This window comes from Gambusia affinis, linkage group LG02 (assembly GCF_019740435.1).
Source record: "Gambusia affinis linkage group LG02, SWU_Gaff_1.0, whole genome shotgun sequence".
NCBI lineage: Eukaryota > Metazoa > Chordata > Actinopteri > Cyprinodontiformes > Poeciliidae > Gambusia > Gambusia affinis.
The window spans coordinates 24,369,242-24,392,049 of NC_057869.1; the positions used below are offsets into that span (position 1 = coordinate 24,369,242).

General features: G+C 40.1%; 1 long non-coding RNA gene across 1 annotated transcript; it reads right to left on the minus strand.

Moving 5' to 3' along the window:
• Positions 1–1,911: 1,911 nt before the first annotated feature.
• Positions 1,912–20,529, minus strand: LOC122841779. Its single transcript, XR_006372433.1, has 4 exons — positions 20,439–20,529; positions 12,422–12,580; positions 12,145–12,314; positions 1,912–1,978 (listed from the first exon to the last, which is right to left on the minus strand). It is a non-coding gene; the product is annotated as an uncharacterized LOC122841779 (long non-coding RNA).
• Between the last annotated feature and the right edge of the window lie 2,279 nt (positions 20,530–22,808).

Below are 22,808 nucleotides of genomic sequence, written 5' to 3' on the forward strand. Positions count from 1 at the left end.
CTAGATACAGTATTCAGAGGAGATGGCCGTCATTTCAGAAGTGCCAAGATGTTTTGGGGACCAGAAGAAATCCTGTATCTTGGTTTAACAATGCTAAAAAAATAATTTGAGTACATTTAGGTGCAATATGTACAATTTGAAATAAGATGTTGCAGATTAAACGAACACATCTGCCTTGCTGTCAATGCAAATGAGCATCCTGGTTAAATAGATTCTCAAACAACAGTGGCGGCGGCAATCCTGCTCATCCTGCACACAATATGAGCAGGATTGAAAGAAAATAAGACTCTACATACTCCGTGAAAAGCTATATGAATGATGCTGTACCTTCCCCCCACCACCACCACCACCATTACTTTGCATCTACTCCTGCTCTATTGTTTTGATCAATTTCCCAACGACCGGCTAAATGATCTTACACCATGCTGAGGAAACAAGTACCAATGCCTCAGGCAACAACCTTACTCTGTGAAAGAAAATCACGTATAAAAATCTTTTTTTTTTTTTTTGCAAAGCACGGAGTGAGTCATGACCATGAAACACAACATCTCATGTATCCATTCAGTGTCAGAACAATTCCACCATTAGAGCTGCGTGAAGAGCCCTTGAAAGCGCTACACTGTCGATGGAGTTCTCACTCCTGCTTTCCCCTCCACTCCACAGCCTGCCCCACATTAACTCTCCAGCCCATTCAGCTGTGATTAGAAAAGCCTCTCGGCGCTCAGAGTTTGCAATCATTTGACCATAATGAATTCCAATCACTCCCTCCCCTGCCCTCTGCTCCCACTTGCAGTCGAGAAGTTATAAGAGGGAGAGTGCAGAATGGAGAGACAAAGAGTGCAAGGCAGTCAAAGAGACTGAAGTGTTTAGCAGCACAGTTGCACAGTTCAGTCCTTGCTTTTGATAACAACCATGAAAAATATTAAAAGTTTGCTAAAAGAGAGTAATGAGTGTGGAGTGATCATAGAGAGGACAAGCAAATCTGCATGTATTCAGGGATTGGAAGACAAGGTTGTGAGTTACTGAAGAGATTTTATGTGCATCTTTTCATAGTGAAGAATGAGCAAAGGTCTACAAAATGAAGCAAGGATAGCTTGTTGCAGAACAATGAAACAAGTGAGATCTCAAGGTGGCTGTAAAAAGTAGCAAAAAGGAAAGAAATACAGACTGTAATCCTACGTTTCCATCTGGTGTTTATGTCTCAAATGAGCTCTGCCACATTAAATATGCCTAAATAAAACAGAAATAAAACAGCATAAAACAGTATTACCTGACTGTTTCATAAAACCACCCTGTAGGTTTAAGTGAATAAATGCATCATCCAGGTAAAAAAACTCTGAAACAAAGGAAAAAAGACAAGAGCACAAATAAAGTGCAGTTTTAAATCAACCAAAGATTACTAAGCAGTACTTGGTCCTTAACATGTATATTATTAAAATGATGAAATGTATTTTTTTCCTGCTTGTGTTAGGACCAAAGCAACTCTGAAAACAAACAAACAAACAAACAAAAAAAAAAAACAACACAGAGGGTGATTGTGCTCCAGTCTGCAGTCTTGTTGTTCTCTGCGGGTTTTTCAACACTGTGTCACAGTGATGATGCTGACAGTTCTGTGGTAATGACCTTTCACCATTGTCATGCCAACATTTCCAGGTCCCTCTGGCCAGCAGTGTCCCTGTCACCTATAATCAGCACCACAGTCTGGCCGCCAAGCCGCCTTTTGAGTCTGACCAGTGGAGACATGAGGACAAGTGTAGAGTCACTGGGTTGGTCCAGGAAGATCATGGAGCAGGAATTAAACGGAACAGATATCAAAAATTTAATTTGTGGTTATCTTTTTTTGTTGTTGTTGTTTTGCTGGTTCCCTGATTTGTACCTCGTTAATTTCTCCCTCATTTTGCATTGAGCTCAGCTTCTTTTGCTCTCTGCCAGGCCATTGCCTTTGTCAAGCTGCCTGCTGGTTTGCTTGGGTTTTTACCTGAAAAAATGGAAAATGCAGTTTTCAGATGGTGGTTTCATACATAGGAGATAAAAATTATACTAACTGCACAGGACAATGGAGCATTTTGTTGGCATGGCTGCCTTGCAGCAAAAAGGGTCAGAATGGGCCTAAATCTCAGCCTGCTGTCTTTTTACATGAACTTAGCATCTTTTCTCCATGGATGCAAGATTCCTTGACTTCTTTCAACACCCAAAAATCACGACTGGTTGGTTAACTGGTTAGAATAAATCTCCCTTGTTTGTCGTTTGTCCTGTGATCCTCTGTCTCTTTGATTGCTTGATTTGCTTCTGATAGGCTGAGATGTATTTTAGCCTGCATACATCATCTTAGGTGCAAAAATAGATCTAAATGCCCATCAAACTGGCTCGCTGGATAATTTGCAGTGGTAAAAGAAATAACTATTTACTAACATTTGTTCCTGACATAAAAGTGCCTGAAATACTATTTAAAAGCTAGGTTCTTTGCCAAGTAGGCAGTTATTTCTAGACATAACACCGACTCATCTCCTGGCTGGCGTTTAAAAAAACATGAAGTGGTAAATATCCCACATGAGCATTGCACTGAAATTATTCAAACACAAACTCTGAAATGAGTGAGTGAAAAGAAAGCATTAGCGGCTAGCATCTAAAAACATCTTTACATCTAGAACGAATCCACTCCAGTGATGGCATAGTTACTTTGAAAAAGTAACTTTAATCGGACTACTTATTACTCCTTGAAAAAGTAACTTAGTTAGATTACTGACTACTTGATTTGGAAAGTAACTAAGTTACATTAAAAGTAACTTTTTAGTTACTTTCAGCAGTTGTTAACAACAACACTCCACCTCCTGTGAAAATCACATTGAGCTTTGCCAAAACTTAATTGTAAGCTATTTTATAATGGCAACATCAACAATGTGTCTCCACTGATAAGGTTGAACTGAAGAGGAGATTGTACAAAAAGCAGTACAAAAAAATAAAAAACGTGAGTAATTTGTGTGGTCCACTGTTGTCTGGAAAACTCTAAGAAGGATTTTAAAGCCCCCCAACCCCCAGACTCCAGATTCTGCGTTACGGCCCTGCGTTTGGTCTCAAAGCTCAGCGCCCAGATCTCCTCCTGCAGCTCCACAACTCAGATGGCTGCACAGATTTGTGACACTTATCTTAATATTAATAATTATAATGGCGTTAAGTTTCCGTTATAATTATTGGCAACTACAGACACGTTCATTCGTGGCTGTTTTCACGTTTATTGCGCTGTTCATATTGGTCTCGATGTTTGCCGTTTTCTGGAGCGCAACGCGAAGCTCGACGTCATTCAGAGGTAATATATTAACTTGACATTAACAAAGACACAGCGGGACGGATCATCGGGGAAATGATGGACAGGGAGAGACTGAGTAAAACTACCTTAATGACGGACAAATTCTGGGATTTATTATGAGTCTCTGCTTATTTCCAAGCCCAAATGAGCAACTTCACGTTCAAAAACGAGCCCAAAAAGGCGCAACCCGCCGCTCATTAAATTTGCAAGCGACTTAAAAAAAAATGAAGCCCAAAGCCGCTTATAATAATCGGACTTGGCGACAGAAACTCAAAATAGTTCCAGTTTTTCCACCAACAAAATCTTCCTCCATTGTTTACATTTCTGTCGCATAGAGACGTCGGTCACTCGACAAGACGAGTAGAGGAAATACGATTACGGTAAATAACAAAAGAAGATAGTAACGCACAGTGATTTTGATAAGTAACTGTAGTCTGACTACTCGATTTGAAATAGCAACGCGTTATATTACTCGTTACTGAAAAAAGTGGTCCGACGTCAGTAACGCGTTACAAATTAACGCGTTACTGACATCACTGATCCACTCGAAGCTACTTAAAGAGATGACACAAAAGCCTGACAGCGGCAAAATGTGAAGACGTGAGGCTCTGCTACAGACTTTTATGCTGCACTGTAAACAGTTTTGAACTGTGCAATAAATTTGGAGTCCCCCACTGCTAATGAGACAGCCTAGCCAGAGGACGTCGCACATAGCTGGAATGTCAGTCTGATCACACTGCTAAGAGGCATTTATTGAAGCTGGCAGATCTTATTTTCACACTCCAAGCAAACTCGACTCCTAGTGAGTGAGCAGGAGGCGTGCCAGCTGCATTTCACTGTTGATGGACGCAATTAAATTTATGGACAGGCAGATGGGTGGAGGGTGTAAAAACTGAAACTTGGTCTTAACAACCATCCCCTCGCACTCCCCCTGTTCTTATCTAAGCACAGGTTGTATTTTAGGACGAGATTCATTGTCAGTTTGTTTACAGTTCACAAGCGTTCACCAAAGGCAGCCTGGTATTATTTATAGAGGCAGATCATGATTAACAATCCATTAATTAACAGGAAGGATCACGGCTGGTCTCCAGAACATCCTCTATCCTGACTGCTGATTTAATCAGAGCCGTGAAAACGAGACTATTAATAACCTAAACACAACCTAAAATAAACCCCCAACAACTCTTCAACTCCAATACATCCTGCCTTGAAAGCACTGATTAAAATAGATAGCTCACAATGCATAACATGCACACTGTGGCAGGTTTTATAGGTGCTTGTAATGTCTATCTAAGTGGATGAAGCAATTTGCATCTGACTGTGATTTGCGATGGAGCTTGGATGCCCCCTATATATAGAGGTGTAAATACCTCGCACTGCTTCACCTCAAAACATCTGACAACGCAAATCCTTCCCAAGCAAACGTGGCAAATTTACGTCGCGCCTCCTTTTAGTTTTCACCGGCGGCCTTTAGCGTGGAGTTCAACCATCCTGTCCCTGCTGTGGTAAAAGGGGCTGAGAAGAGTTTAAGCAGAACGGACAGGTGGAAGCTGGGTAATGAAACCTGGGTTGCCAATGGGGGCCGGCTGGTTGCTTTCAGCATGATTGTGTTGTCACATCCTCCACCAACTGTCTGACCACCAACCCCCAGTTCCTTGACTTTTCTGTCCCCGTTTCCCCGAGCGGTGCCAGCACTCCTGTCTTCACTCTTCACCCATGTGACAGCAGACCCCCAAGCAGCAGGAGTTGATGACATTTGCCCACTGTGTCAGTCTCTAGTCTCTCACGTTAACTCATGCACACACATTTACAAGGTTCATACATGTACATGTTGACACTGAAACTCTGGAACGGGCACAAATGCTCCCTGACACATTCTGACGTTACAACCAGCCTGATCATTCTGAGGAGTAAGAGAAATACACAACCATGCTCATTTATCAAGATGCGTGGAGGCATTTTTTGACAACAAAATTCCTGAAGTATCAGCTGTTTGTCACGACTCAATCCTAGAAAGTGAACTCGTCTTCTGTTTTATACTCCATAGGTGAGTCCGGCAAAGATGCCAGTACTTTTCATGATGCCAGAGAATGCAATCAAGAAAAAGATGTAAAAAAAACATCTGTTTGCAACTATTGAACATGTTATTGAACTCATTTTAGTTGTTCTAGTGAACTTTGATGTTTTATGTGTAAAATCTTTGGCTGTCCTACTTCAGTGGATAGTTGTGATAAACATCAATAATAAAATAATAAACGTTCATCAAGATGACAATATATCCACTGCAAATATGGACAGCTATGTCCAATCAATAATTTTAACACAGATAGTGGCAGCAGATTCAAATAAACTTACCACAAACACAGCGCAATCTTGATCACATCTTAAAAGATTAACACAAACATGTAAATGTGCTGCAGTTAAATCGTGCAGAACAGAAAAAAATGGAAAGAGATGAAGAAATCCATAGTTTTTTTCCTAAAATACAATTTCAAAGATTATTATTTTATATGAATGATGCAAAAATTCTAGAAAAATAAGTAAAATGTGAAGCTGCTCCATCTTGTGCGCCAGTGGTGTAAAGTTGATATTTTTAGAATAAATGAAGATCGAAATTTTTTGGATTTTCTATCACCAAAAAACAAAATATTTAGTTTTGTACAGTTGTGTTTAATCTCTAAAACATGTTCATGAGATTTATTAAGACGGTGAAGATAGGGAGAAAATTACCATATTAAGGAAAGATTTTGGTAAAAAAAACTGACTAAACAGAGCATATTTAAAAAGGTGTATTTTTAGCATACAGATGAATTTACACTGACTGTACTGTTTTACAGTTAATCCGAAACCTTTTGGTTTGAGTTTTGCCATCTACCATTGTTTTTCTTGATTTCAGCCGCCATGCTTTCCAGTAGCATCTGTGAAATGTTTTAACATGAAATGTTTAAATGTTTTAATAGTTCTCAGAGGAGGGAGACGGCCAGCATCGTATGGCAAGATGAATTAAATCCACGTCAACACATTCCCCAGACAGGGAAGAATTTCAGAAACTCAGTGGCTATTTTATCGCTGCCCTGGAACGGGACAGGTCAATTCAGTGACCCAGAGTCCCAGCACGCACACACACATAGATGCCACAACTTCCATCCATCCATTTTCTGTTCACTCTTGTCCCTAATGGGGTCAAGAGGGTTGCTGGTTCCTCTCCAGCTGCGTTCTGGGCGAGAGGCGGGTTCACCCTGGACAGGTCGCCAGTCTGTCGCAGGGCAACACAGAGACATACAAGACAAACAACACACTCACACACTCACTCACCTAGGGAGAATTTAGAGAGACCAATTAACCTGACAGTCATGTTTTTGGACTGTGGGAGGAAGCCGGAGAACCCGGAGAGAACCCACCATGCACAGGGAGAACATGCAAACTCCATGCAGAAAGACCCCGGGCCGGGAATCGAACCCAGGACCTTCTTGCTGCAAGGCAACAGCTCTACCAACTGCACCACTGTGCAGCTCATGCCACAACTTATAATATTTATTCCAACATTAAAGGATTTATGTACTAGATTAGTTCATCAATTTGTCAACATTTTCTGACTATAATGTAGGATTTTTTCACTGCTTTTTTCAGGTTATGAACATGGAAGGAAAATTTTTTATTTAAATTAGCCTAATTTATGTAAGGGTTAAAATATAAATATTTCACTCAATGCTTTCCTATTATTTTCAAAACAATTTGTTGATTTCATTGTTTTTCTCGTAATTCATAAAAGCCAAATATGCATTATGACGAAGAGAATAAAACGTGATCACGTGCTGAATGTTTTTAACCACTATAACGCTTTTGATGTGCATCAGGTCGTGTCAAAACAAATCCATTACAAACTTTCCTCTAATTCTGTTTTCTTTTAAAAGGATAGTAAATGGATAGTGCCTTCTTGGCCGCGTTTTGAAAAAAAAAAGAGAAAATGTTCAGGAATCTAAAGCTATCTTATTAATTCATAATTTAGAGCAAAATGAGAGGTAAGAAGACCTTCAGAAATACAGAATCTTCAAATACTACTTTTTTTGTAAAAGAAAAAGAAAAATTGCCTGCTGATGGATATGTAGCGCCACTTCCTCAAACATTTCTCTGACACCTCAAACGTGTTTGCACGGTCATCATTTGTCATCCTGCTGTAAATAAAACAGCAACTGCCCCATTTGAGGATTACACTGCTTTTTAAGTTTAAAACTAATGCAGGTTTAAGCAGAGGACAGCCTTTGGGGTGAACGGCGGACGTTTGAAGAACAACTCCACCTCGGTTAGGAGTTTCTGAACAATACCGAGTTAAGTCCCCCAGCCAGAAGCTCCTTTCCTCAAGCCTCAGCTTTTTGACAAGCTTATTCCACTTGTCAGGCAGACTTGATATATATTTTGTATTACAGACGCCTTCAAAGGACAGCTCTGTTTTTTGTGCCAAAAATATCTCTGTCAAAAAAGATGATTGAAAATGTCAGGATGACTTCCTGTAAAAGTGACAGCAGCTGTGGGGGTTTCACTTTGCACTGCATGGTGGAACAAAGCTCAAGGTTTGAGCTTGTGTGTGTTTTTGTCTGGAGGTGGTTTTGTGATGCGCTCATGTTTGGTTCATTCGTCAAGACGTCATGCGTTTCCCTGTGTGTGGAATCTCAGCTGGTGGTAGCATTTAGATAAGCTGCGACTTTGCAATCTGATCGATCACGAGCAAATCTTCTACGATATCCTCTCGTAAGAAATGCAGCCTAGCCAAAACATCCAAGTGGAAGCGCGAACCCGTCTCATCCGCCCTCCTCCTCATTCATCACTTGGCTATGCAACGAGTAAGGAATGCAACTCTCAAACTATTTCATTTTAAAACTTCTCAGCACAAAAGGTTTCAAGAAGCAAGGCGAGGGAACAAGAAAAGTCGGCTGGGAAAACAATACGACAAACTAATTTGTTTGCTCGTATTTGTGCCCTCTCCGTCTCTCTCCCTACACACAACATCCACCTCCACACACTTCCTCTTGTGCATCCGCAGCACTTTGCAGCTTGTTAGTGGGGCAGGGTGGTTGATGCAGCGCTCCAGAGACAGCGGTGCGAAGGTGACATCTATCACTTAGAGCGGCGGCTGGCTATAAATATCGTCAGCGGCTCCCTGCAGTCCTGCCTAGTGACAGCTAGAGCTGGGAGTGGGCGGGAAAACAGCTGATCTGAGAGCTGAGAGATGGACGGCGGAGGGAGGATTTATTGCTGAAAGAAAGGCTGGGATGAGTTGCTGTCTGGTGCATCTTGTGTCACAATCAAAGTACTCGTCTTTTTATTCAGATACGAGGCATACCCAAAGTGTTTTTAGATACACATTTTGTGTCTGCGAAGACCAAAAAAAAACCCCCCAAAAACCCCACAAGGTATTCAGAACAATACAGAAACCTTTAGTTATGCTCATTGCAATGCTCATACCTAGGTGATAAATCACCAGGAACCATGTATAATCTGTGTGTCATAGTCATTTAAACCATCTTACGCCTTTTCTCTTCATAATCCATGTGTTACATTTTCCTCATAGGAGTAACCAACAGAGGGTGAACTAAAGAGGCTTTTCAGCAAACAATGAATACTAAATGCTTCGCTCTTGTTTAATCAGCTGTGACTACTTCAGTTTAAGAGGCAAACCGGTTGAACAGGGGGATCTTATTTTCAACTGCTATTAAAACAGCAGGCGTTTCCTCCTAAATCAACAAACAAACAACAAAAGAGGTGTACGTGCAAAACTGCCTCCATAAAAACCTGGGATTAACTTTGTACCACAGGTATGAATAAACATCCACTCATTTTTGAGGTGTTCCTCCTGCCTCCTGAAAGCACAACATTTATCCGTCATCACACAAGAAGCCATAAACCTCTGCAGCTGGAAATGAGTCAGATGGTTTTTTTCCATTTGTTAGAAAAGGTTGTGAGCCTTCTTTATAATCCCACTAAAACGTTTTTTGCAATACTGGCAGCGGAACGATGTGACATGACGTTTGAAACGCTAGAAGTGTTTAGATAAAAGAAGGCAACGTTTTCCGGCTAAGGAGATGAGTCCACGTTTCCAAAACAGCATCCTGGTGACCAAATGAGCAGGTCTCTCAGTGAGCCAGCGACGTTTATGGACTGTTACAAAACCTCGGGGTTTAATTTTGCGCTCGCCTTTGGTCATCGTAGAAATGAGTGTGGTGGAATGTGGCTTGGTTTATGGTTAAAATATTTAGCAAAATCCTACTGAGAAAACACCAACTACTTCTAAATCTAGTAGAAGTAGAGAAGCCAACGCCTCCAGCTGGTTATCTTGAGGAAATGAAAGACACTGCGCATAAAAAGAAATTGGCTGGCCAGGTTTTCAAGCCATATTAGAAATAAACATAAATACATAAAATAAATGATTAAATTGGGAGCTTTGTTTACTCCTTGAAATTACAGTCCACATTACCAGAGCTGGTGGGTCCATTTCAAATGATAATCCATAATCTCACTCAGTGCAAGTTAATCAAGAAAAAAACCAACTCCAGTTGTGTTTTTCATATTTGCACAAACCTTTTTTTTGTCTATAGCTCCTTCTTGTAATATGCTGCTTATTTAAAACAAACAAATCAACTGTTCACTTTTAATTCCAATATTAACACAATAAATCAAGATATCAGAATTATTAAAGTCATTTAATGCCGTTTAAACCCAAGTAGTACGCCTCACTACGCTGTCATCCAAAAATGAGGTCACAATGTCATTTTTTTTGGTATTCTGACAACCAAAGCTTTTGCCTGAGCTAAACAATAGATCTAAACTAAACAGGATCGTGTTGAATTACTGAATATGTAGTGTGGTTTTGCTTCCATCATTTAAAACACATCGACCTCAAACACTGATCTGTTCTGACAGAATCTCTAATTCCCAACATGCTGGTTTGTGAGCTGTGCATAAAATCACTGGAATTCAGAAAGGAAAAACAAGAATCAGTTCAGGAGTTACTTTAAAAAAATATATTCCTTCATTAGCTAATGATTAATAAGAATTTATTCAAACTGGTGTTAAAACTCTGCCAATCTGTTTTGATCGTGTTGGCACAGAAATCTACAAAAAAAGAGCAAAAACTGAAGGAAAAAAATGGTCCAAAAACAAGATTTTGATGGGCATAATTTTATGCAGATGATTCTTGCCATTTAAGTGGGAGATCTTGGCGCAGACCATCTGCTGGCAGAAAGCAAAGTACCAGAACTGGTTGATGAAATGACTAACCAAAGACTTTGTAGAAAAGTGCAGTAGTAGTAAGAGTTTCATAACTGGTAGTAACTCAAAGTCATCTGCAATCTCATCAAATTAAAGTGAGAGAGATAACGTAAGACCTTTTCTTTATGGAAGTGGATGATGGCTAATGCTGGGTAGATGCTAACAAAATAAGAGAAACCGCTGGTGTGATGTAAACAAATGGGCAGAAGATCCCAAAACCACTAAAGTTGAACTGGATTTACCACTAAAATCTTCTAAGGTTTGGATCCTTCTGGTGATGGTAGTGATGAGGAAACCTTAATTAGTTTTGGATATTATCAAAGTTCTCATCTAAGATCTTTTTGATAGAGGGTTAAAAACAAACATATTGTCAATCTGAACTATGGTTGTGTTGAGCTCCAGTCCTCAGGAGTCAGTATCCAGCCTGTATTAGATGTCTCTTCTCCAACACGGCTGGTTTAAATGATCCAAGTATCCAATCAGCATGTCAAAGTTCTGCAGAGGCCTGATAATTTAATCCAGATGATGAGATAAACCAGGAAAAGATCTCAAACATGCAGCATACTGGACCTTGAGGACTGACTTTGGACACCTGTGATCTACAGTATGACATCTTGTTCTTTGGTTCTCAGCAAAAATCATTCCTTTTCTTCAAATGTTTTGTTGTTTATATGAATGTCCAATCTGAAATAAGCAGAACATTGTATGGAGGTGGCTTATTGGAAGCAAACGCACCAACAAGAAAAGCCAAAATTAGTCACATCGTTTCTTGACAAATGTAAATTGGAGAGAAATCAGGAACATCATTGGTCAACTTGTAATAATCATACATTTTAAACCCAAGTAACTATGTTAAGTCAGTGTAAAGATTAAATTGGATATTCATCATAAAAACTATCCCAGAGTTAATGTCCAACTTAATCTGGATGTTTATCATTCAAAGCTGTGACAGACATCCATTTATGGGCCTCAGAGTGAAACCAACCAATCCTCTCTCCTACAGTTCTGCTTTGGTCTTGTTCAATAATTCATCGAAGTGTGGCGTTTAGGATGTCACCTCTACTGCCACAGGCCTCTTGGCCTGCCAAGCAGTCTGGTTAGAAGAGCTGCCTTCTGCCATTAACATGGCTCTGATCAGATCAACGGTCCGGCCGTTTGCCAGCACAAAGCACGAAGGGGGAAAAGATCTCCCTGGCACGGATCGAGGATAGGATGGCACATTTAGCCTGCTGGACTGACCGTCACAGTAAGCACTCTGCCATGATAATGATCATACACAGTGTGATGGCCCCGCCAGAAAATATAAGCATTGTCGGCAGCTCAAAACAACAGCTCTGCAATTCGGCTTTGGAATTACAAGAAGAGTCGCAATAATGTGAGGCTTATCCAATCTATACGATTCGGTTTCTGACCGGGGCTGATGCCTAAAAAACCTGAAGGATGAAAAGGGAAATGATAGAGGGATAAAAAGACAAGGTGAAGAATGAGTGGCAGTGTTATAAAAGGTTGGACTAAAGACGGGGAATAAATAGGGGGAGTGTAGATTGATGGCAGCACTCAGACAGCTCTACCTGTGGTGGAACAGATTGGACCCGCTGCAGAGCGTTCTGATTGCTGTGTCGACCAAGCGTCAGCTGACAGATGGCTGCCCCCAAGCATAGTGCACCGAGCTGTCCACAGCTTTCACTGATTGGTCTACACGCACACACACGGCTCACACCCACATGCACAGACTGGTGGCCTGTGAAAATGGGAAAAGGAGGAAACAAGAAATACTTGCTTTAATCTGAGAGGCTTTTAGCACCTCTTCAGTGTTCTGGTAAATTGTGAATAACAAATTTCACCTACATATATTGACTTCTGGGATCAATGGCGAAAGTGGCTGTCCTGTAATTGGAAAGTTGTGGGTTTGATTCCAGCTCCCAGACTGCCACAGCTCAATGTATCCTTGGATTAGTTGTCTTCCGATCTGGACGTCAGTGGATCAGTTTCTGGCTCTGAACAAGTCTAAAAGGGCACAGGATGTCAGAACGACATAAAAAGCACTATAAAAGATTAATTTCATTTACCATTCACGGCATTGATCATTAGTAGAAAAAGTTTTTTCAAGGACTGTCTTAGTCTGATTTCAGAGGTTCTTTTAAATGATCCATATCCATCCATCCATTTTCTGTTCACCCTTGTCCCTAATGGGGTCTGGAGGGTTGCTGGTTCCTCTCCAGTTACGTTCCGGGCAAGAGGCGGGTTCGCCCTGGACAGGTCGCCAGTCTGTCGCAGGGCAACACAAAAAACATACAGGACCCACAACCATTCACACAAACACTCACACCTAGGGAGAATTTAGAGAGACCAATTAACCTGACAGTCATGTTGTTGGACTGTGGGAGGAAACCGGAGAACCCGGAGAGAACCCACCATGCACAGGGAGAACATGCAAACTCCATGCAGAAAGACCCCGGGCCGGGAATCGAACCCAGGACCTTCTTGCTGCAAGGCAACAGTGATACCAACTGCGCCACTGTGCAGCCCATGATCCATATCCATATCTGATAAAACAATCCTTGATATCCAATGTTGTCATCCATATCCCCAGGTAGTCATGCACCTGTTTTCCACTGCCATAAGGTTTGTCTGCAAATGATCAAATAAAAACTAACTTATGGGATCAAAACACTTAAAGATGAACTTAGTCATATTATCACAGGTTACTTTCACACAGAGAGAAGGCATGCCAACGTTACACTCGCAATTGTACTGAAAACTTTATCTGTAGTTAATAATTTTTGGTAGAAAGTTTACTTCTGCAAGGCAAATAATTTATAAGAAGACTGTAACAAATCCAACAGTCACAAACTTATGTCTGCTTCGCATGACATTCGCACGGCCAGATTTTTATGCTGATTTTTGTCCTGAGTTTTCCTCTCTGATAATCTTAAGGATGCCCTGATAAGCAGAATGGCTCTTAAGTTAATTTTGAGAGATATGAACGTGCTTGTGTGGTGTGTTGAGTGATCTGGTCCGCTCAGGAGGATGTGGGGATCACTTCGATCTCCAATCGGGGAACATGTTGGATTGTCTTGGCGTGTGATGTATTTCCTGAGGACAAACAAGCCGCAGCTTGTGGAAAGTGACTTGTAGTCAATCAGAAAGCAAAGTGATGTCAACACAGAGAGAGACTGCTTTTTACATTGTTTTTTCTTTTAAGTCAAAAATGGTCCAGAAACTATCACCATTGATTCTTCCCAGTTGGTCATATTATTTTTTTTTTTTACTCTGAACTCATATTTGGTCTCTGGAGGTTTTGTGAGACTGAAATTTGAATGTTGGTAACACACACACACACACATCTTGAGTGGTGTCTTAGTCCTGCCGTGTGGCTATATGCCCAAACTTTACAACCATGCTGCTATGTCTAAGATTTATCATCACCATGTCTGGGGACTCAGGATTTGAAAAATCGTCTTTCTGTGTGAACCAGGCTTTACTATCAACATGTCAAATTCAACACTACATGTTAGAGTCATTCCTATGTTTTACACTTTACCTGTACGGTTACTTTTGCTCCCATTTGGTGTGGTTTAATTAGATTTATTAGGTGAACAAATGTTTCAATGTTGGTTAAAATTGACGTTGAAATGTGTGAACACAGCTGGTTATTTACCAGATAACTACACAATTTATAATATGTCTGCAAGTGTAAAAACAAACACACTATAGGACTTAAAACAGACCTGGACTTAAAAAAAGAAAAACAGTCCCATGCAATATATTCAGCAGACTCACACAAGTGTGAAATAGACAATAATATAGCATATCATAGGAGCCATTTCCCAATACAATTCACTTTTTCTCCACGCCATTTATTCTCAACCTCTGTCACGCAAAGACACACACACACACACACACACACACCAGGCTTTGATCTCTGAAGCAAATAGGTTGCAGGTGTTTTATGCTTCTCCAACACCTCCTGTTGCCATAAATATCTTGTTATGAAAGGCAGGTAATGAAAAGCACTGCCTTGGTAATCCATGACTGAAGGCAGTTTCATGCTAGTTTAGCTTCCATCATCCCTGTCGTTGCCTCCGCTGGCACTGCTGCATCTGTCCTCTCTTCATCTCCTCTTTGTCAGACTGCAAAGAATCTTCCAGAGGTAAGGTTCTGCTAAAAACATAATGGTTTCCTATAATATATCATCTATCCATCTATCCATGTGGAGCCAAACAGTCAGTTTTCTCTGTTTATTTAGGATTTCTGCAGTTCATGCTAAGCATCAGAATGTGGAGGTTAGTCACTTTGAACATCTGAGTGACTTTGTTTGTGCCAGATGGGCAAGGTCCAAGTATCTTGAAACTGCTGAGCTGCTAGGATTTAACATTCATCACACAAAGAAGAACATCCAAGGAGCAATATTTATGTAAACAGAAATGCCTGTTTGGTCAGTGGAGAATAGAGGGATCAGTTCAAATGGTAGACAGGAAATGGTAGCTAAGCTAGCTGCTTCATCCAATTTTTTTGGAATACAATCCCTGAATTTGCAACATGCCAAACCTTCAAAAAGGTGTGGCTACAGCAGCAGAAGACCACACAGGGTGCCACTCCAGCAAAGAAAAGGAGACTTACATTTTGCAAAGGGTCACTGAAATTGGATAACAGATTAGAAAAACATTACCTGGTCTGAACAAATTCGAGTTCAGCTGCTACATTCAGATGGTAAATTCACAATTTGGTGAACATGAAAGCATGGCTCCATCCTGCAGAGAATTAGCGATTAAGGCTGCTGAGGTAGGAGATCATTTTATTGCCACATTTTAATCCTATTAGTACAAAAGGAACACTATTTATCTAGCGCATTCCTTTAGTACCACAGTGTATTATCTCTAAAATAGCTTTTTTGCTCATGACAATGGAACCAGTGGTTTCTACTATAATCAGATCTCAGTTGAGTACAGAACATCAGGAGTCTGCAGCACATGTGTGATACATTCATATCAAACTGGACCAAAATCTCAGGCAAACGTTTCCAACACTTCAATAAATCTGTGCATGAAGAAGTTCCAGCATGGTGCTGAGTGTAAAATAGAGCTTAAAGTTACACTTCTCCATAATTCACATCATCAGGCGCAGCACTTCTAGTACACAAAGCGTAAAATATGAGCAACTATCATGTGTATGCTTTTGATCTCATATTATAATGCAAAGGAGGGAAAAAAAAAATCATTTTTCATTTTTGTCTGCCAGAGTCGGTAAGGGACTTGGCTTCGTACAGTGAGCCATTGATCAGGGTGGATTGCAGGAGACAGCAGCTCAAAGCTGTGGCCCTCAGAGGAAGTCCCGCTCACACATCCTGGCAGCCCTTCCAACAGAATAGCTAATTCTGAGGAAGCAGCTCCCACTTCACTTTGTGCCAACAAATTTACAATTCAAACATGGAGCAAGGTGTTGGAGAGGAATTGTCTAAAACCATGACTTCTTTTTTATGAGAGATTTGACAGAGGTTGAAAGGATGAAAGCTCCCACGACGTTGCGCCTCAGAGAATCTAAAATAACGTTCAATTTTTTTTATTTTCCACTTTTTTTTGATGAATTGCGTTTTACCCAGTGGTCTGACAGAGTGTTTCTCTGTAATCTGTGGAGGCCAGACACAAGCAGGCCTACTTAAAAGCGCTTCAGTTTGTTTTCCTCTGCCCTCTTCACTACAGAAGTGTGTCAACCTCGAGGTTTTCCAACAGAGATCTGCTTTAGAGATTTGTACAGAGATTAATCCTCTTCTTGGGTTCAACTCTATATACATCTTACTGAACAGGTTTAGTCAGATAATTATGCATCATCTCAGGGGTTTTCCATTTAGGACCCTGATTCAAACATACTTAGTTGTTGTTTTTTTATTTTAACACTGTCATGTTGTTTAAGAAATGACATTTACAGCAGCTTTGTTTTTGAGAACTCTGAAGACAACAATCCTTTTTTTTTTTTAAGTGAAGGTATCACAGCTTATTTTGATGCCATTTAAGAGAAATTTTGTTTGGGGGGAGGAGGGGTAAAAAGATTTATGTTTTTTTTTTCAAAGGTAAACTTTGGATAAATTTACAGTGCAGCATTTCCCCTGAAGCTCAGTCTGCTGAGTGTGTGCATTCACGCACCGAAACAGAGATCCAGTCCAGCTTTATGAGGGCCCAATTGATTCTTTGACTATGCTGCCTTCGGCTTCACTTCATACATACGGATATTAACTAAAGGGCTCGAGCTCCAACCCTTTAAACAATCAGGCTAACCGGAGAGGTCCTATGCTGCCAGATTATTTTGCTGTTATTTATGGTTCGGCGAAGGAGCAAAGAGACGTTGCAGCTTCAAACTCTTCTCCTCATCCATCTTGTGTGTAAGTAGAAATGGCAGCAAAAATTTTATTAGCCGAGATGCAGGATGTGCAAAGAGGACTTTGAACCAGAGCCTGTGGTACTTCCAGATCCAGGCTGATATACAGGTAATGCCTAACCTTCCAGGCATTGCTTTAGCAGACCACGCAGAAAAAGAGTCCAGTAACGATAGATGTAGAAATCACAACAGCAACACCAAGAAGAAGAGTCATGAGAAGCTTGAGTAACACCAAGAGGTCAAAGTGGAAATAGAGACATTGTGGAGAGTTAACGCCGTTCTTTATGCCAACAAGCAAATAAATAAGCCAAGCAGCTGATTCTGTACTGACTCTTTTTTGGTGTTACTAGATAATATTTTAAAGTTAGAGGAAACATGGTGGTTAAATTAATAAGATGTTGAACTGCAAACATGTGTGGCAGAGTTATAGATAATCACAACGACCTGGTGTCTCCTCACACTGGTAACCACAGCGGTCATAAACTGGTGTGTGCTGCTCTTTGACCAGCCTTTTCCACAGGATGGTTCATGTGATTGTGTTGGTCACTGACTTCTTTCAAAGTTATTGTTACCTCAATTGTAGTAAGACAACCAAGCAAATCTTTACACAATGCCTTGAATGTACTTTTTGTGTCAATAGTTCAACTTTACCTCCATTTATCACACCTGAAGATTGGCAAAAAGAAACAACTTTTTTTTAAGCTATATCTTCAGACTTATTTTGAATTTCAACAAAGTTTCCCTAAAACTGAGGTTTAAAACAGAAGCTTATGCATTTTGTTGATGCACTTTGAAATCTGTAAAGCTCTTTACAGATTTCAAATGTAGCTTTTTTTGTTTAATCTCTGTAAGAAATTCAAATCCCAAAAAACTTTTGGCAGGATTTTCCTCTAGTACTTGTCAACAATTTGTCTTTGTTTGTGTCCATGTCTTCAGAGATGCTTTAACATCACCATGCATGCAAGAGTGACCTCTGCAAATAATATGGCTTTTACATTATTTTTAACTGGAAGACAGATTTTAATGATTTATGTTCTATATTTTTTTTGTTGCCTCGCTTTCTTTGACATTTGCTTGTTCATATTCTGCTGTACTTAAACATCGTCTAGTGTCTGCACATGTGCATCAACCTTCCTGTCTATGTTCATCTCTCTCTGTGTGGCTCAGTGCCTCCAGGCAACAGCAGCTCAGGTTCCACTGCCTTCCCCAAAATTGAAAACCTCATCAGGAGATAATTCTGGGAGCTGCCACATTGCCAGCTATGTGCCACTGTCATTTTATCTTCCAGGCTTTTCGCCCTGCTACCCAAGTCTCTACCCTGGGGAAGACAGCTTAGTACGCATTCTGGCTACAGCAGCAGACAAGAGCAAGGCAGTGGAGATCACTCATTTTAATAGGCCTGTCAAATCTGTTTTTAGAACCTGTGGAGGTCTCCTGCTGCAGGCCTCAGAATGAACTGACCCCAAAGTGATGTGACAAGCTGCGATGAGCTCAGGGAGGCAAGCTGCAGGGCAGAGGACGAGAGGAAGTCATTAGACGGAGAGCGAAAAGGTGTAGAAAATAGAATCATAACAGCCAGTGCTGTGGTCTGCACCTACATTTGTGTTATCATTTATTAGAGAAGTATAACTGGCTCCTTTTTGAAAATTTTAATAGGATAGCCAAGTGTTTAACAATTTAAGATTATAAAAATATTCATCTGGTTTACAGGGTCTTGTTCGTAACTGAATTTAGTAAACCCTGTTTCTGTAAAATGTGTGTTTATTAGGAAAACACCCAGCAGAAATTGTCAAGTTACTTTAGTATTATCTGAAATAACTGACAGACTATGTGATGATTTCATATGTCTTTGTCTATCAATACCTTTTGTTGGGGATCCAGCCATGAAGGACTGAACTACTAGGATGGTTCATCCCACAATGCATTGCATTAACCCAACTTCAGTTTGGGTTAATGCAAGGAAGGATGATCACATAACACAACTAACAAAAAACAGTCTGTTGGCCCCCTGCTGACGCTCCTCCGGTCACTAACCGAGCCGCTAACCGAGCCGCTAACGGAGTGGTTAGCTGAGCGGCTAACTGAGCCGCTAACGGAGTGGTTAGCTGAGCGGCTAACTGAGTCACTAAGGGAGTGGTTAGCTGAGCGGCTAACTGAGCGGCTAACTGTTTCCTGCACTGCAAACGGTTCCCTGGCAGATGCTGAAAAGGCCTCTCTTGTTCAATAGAAATCTTCAAATGACAATACTAAGTAGGGTGACCAGATTTGGGTTTCTGAAAAGTAGGACAGTTTTTTGTTGGGGGGGGTAGAATCGGCAGACACACACGTGCTACCGATTTCTTTGCCATACAAAGAAACCTGGAATGGAGTAGTGGAACGGAGTGGCAATGTAATCACAATGCACTGTAAGCTATGTAATGTGTTTTGAGGCAGTTGACCAAAATCCCGGACGATTTTTAAATTCCCCCCGGACATTTTTTTAGGTCTGAAAAGTAGGACATGTCCGGGAAAAAGAGGACGTCTGGTCACCCTAATACTAAGAGGTCGGTTGAACTTAAATCTGTCTGACAAATAACTAAGTTAGCTTAGGATAAACAATTAGAATATTTTTTATTGTCTATTTCACTGTGTTTTGCAGGAGTTAATCTGACAAACTGCTTGAGTACTAACAGACTTTAAGGCCTGTAATATAAACAGTGTTTCATAAAGTTAGTAACTGTTGAAATCATTTTAATCATGCAATGTGAGTTTATTATGACAAGTACTATATATAATGTCATTATTGCATTAGGTAGTTAAACTGTACTGCTAAATGGTACAAAGTAATTGTGTTCAAGCTAATTTTAAAGTGCCGCACTTAATGAAAAATATATGTTTTTTTATTCAAAAGCAAAAAAGACATGTTTTTGTCAGACAATAGGGTCATGTTAATCCATGGTACAATGTTAGTCAAAAAAATCTCTGAATCCTTTAGTTTAAAAGTTCTACCACACTTTCCACATGTTTCCTTGGCCTCATGTTCTCTACAGATTTGTCGTAAGAATGCACCCACATTAGAGCAAACCCTCTAAACATCAATAATGCTGCTCTTATCTGCTGCAGGAAAGGTTAGCAAAAGTGCACACAAACAAGTCTGGAGAGCCAGCATGCTTTCAACCATGGAGAAGCCAAGACGATGAGGAAAGAGTTCCTTGCAGAGATCACATGATAGTCATCTTTTCATATTTTAATATGATGGGTTGGAGCAAAAAAAGGGAGGCAGTCCTACAAACCCCGTACTGAAGAAGCTGAAGGATCTTTGAAATAACCATATAGTTAGATAAGTGTTAGTTGACTTCCATCAAAATGAAAATGCTTCAGGGACACACCATCAAGGTAAAACTTAGACTGATCATTTTCTGCAAGAAGCTCAAAATCATGATTTCAATTAATAGCAAAGCCAACCTTAGTATTTACAGAAGAAAGTCTGCATGTCAGGGTGTGTGTTTACCTGACGTAGGCAGTCATGCAGAAGGGTGTGTGGTCCATTTTCACCAGGGTCAAGTCTTCAGTCATCAGATAAAGGCCTCTATTTTGGTCTCATCGTCCTACGAGGGACAAAACAACCCGTCTTTAATGGTAGAAGGCAAAACATAAGGGAAGGCAGTAACTACTGATAATTATCTTTATGTGTGAACCAAAAACAAGACCAGTTGTTCATTTATAACCAAACCAGGCATTTGACAACAATAGGACACGTTCCAGAGGTGCAATTTGTAAAAGAAAAAAAAAATGTTAGGAACTCCAAAACATTTCAACCTTGAAGTAGAAGATTGCCTGACCTAGTGTGTCTTGATGCACTTCTTATCTTATCCAGCACGTATAACATCTACCAGAAGATATGAGGGCTTCTGAATACACCAGTTTGATTCATCTATTCTAGGTTGAAAGCAGAGAAACATGCAAAAACAAATTCAATCCACAACAGAAATCTATTGAAAGAGTTCAGGAACAGGTAGTGGGAAGGGAAGGGAAAAAAATGCATGATGACAGCACAATATGTACGAAGCTCTGTATACACATATTTACAGCAGCTCTGCAAAGAGGTTAGTTGAGGTTAGTTTTTCTTTGGAAATAATAAAATAAAATCTAATGCTTCTGGTTTTATAAATTGGTATTGGCCATAGATATATGTGGAGGTCAACATGTCTACTTCTTCACATACTGGGCACCAGTTATAGTGACTCTGATTAACCAGGAATAATGTAAATCTGCCCTCGAATCTTCCTGAATATTGCATCGTTTTAGCTAACGCAGCAGTCTGTTGGAAAACAATTGTTGATTGTTTTCCGACAATTCAAACAATGTCATCTGTATGGTTCTACAAAATTAAATGAAAAGACTTTGACAGGAAATACTCAGTAAGGCTGTCAAAAAAATATCACCTACTATGGCTGCTGGACACTCAGAGAGAACATCTGCATGTTTGAATGGAAATGTCTTTTTTTTTAATATTGCTTTGAGAAAACGCATATTGGTGTTAGACAATTAAACTGAATATATTTTGACATGAAACAAATATTCAGTTTTCTTTCTATGACAGAACTAAGAAGAATTTAATCGAGATAAAACATCAGGAAGTCGGTAAAATATTCTAAAATCTCTAGATTGATTAGTCTGATGAAACTAAAGTGTGACTTTTGGTTCAAATTCCAAAACTTAAGTTTGGCACAAAAAAGAACTACGACATGGAAATGAAACATGGAAATGGCAGCATCATAATCTGGGGGTATTTTCCCGTCCCGATAGAAGTGGGGCTTTTGTTGAGTTGGAGGAAAATGTGATTCAGATTGTAACAGAAAAACTGACACCCACTTTTATTATTGTACATTTATTAACTCGTTAAAGGAATTCAACAAAGTCGATTATCCACAAACACCCACCGTGGGCAGCTACGGTCATCATATGCCTGTAGGCTATTGTGTTAACAGCTTATATGCTAACTACACCGATTAAAAAAAAAAAAAAACAAGCCTGAGGAGAAGAATGAACGTGTCATTTCAGACCAAAATAATATGGAAATAAAGCCCCAGTTAATCAAAAACATTGAGAGGCAGAATAAGAAATAAGTCTAAACACTACATTTCTGTCAAAATATAGTAGTGGGAATAAATAGTGCACCCTATGAGAGCCTGGGTGTTTTCTCAGCATAATAAGTGCTGCATATGTAAGCTTGCAGTCTTGGGAACAGCTGACGGTTTTGTGTTTTTGTTGGTAGTGGGTGTCCAACATGTAGAGTGGAGCCCAGCTGAAGGGAGAGCTGTCATCTCATGCACAGCAGAACTATAAACTCAAACTAGTTCACACAGCAAGAGAACAAATGCTGGCCTGTCAAAAAATAAATAAAGAAATAAATAAAGAAACTGCTGGGAAGAAAACTTCAGCTATCCGACAGCCTGAGTGTTTCTTAATGGCTCTGTCCTGGCTGAAGAGGGCAGGATAAAAACGTAAAGACTATTGGAGCGCTTAAGCTTCCTGTCCAGACCAAGTTCAGCACCGCTTTTCAACAATGAGCTCAAAGAAATAGTCTCTACACAACAACCAAAACTGAAAAACCAACAATCTACCTGATCTAAAGCACAATTAGGTATTATTTAGAAAGGGAGAGCATTTGACGCCAGACACTGTCTAATTATTACTAATGTGAAAAGTGAGATTACTTAAACAGACCATGATGATCTTAAACAGCATCATCTTTCATCAAGGGTGAGATAATGATCAGAAATCAGATGAAATGATCAGAGTAACAAATTCACACCCACCAGAAAACTCAAGTCTTAGTATAAAAAAAAGAAAACAGCAAAAATAATATGCATAATAA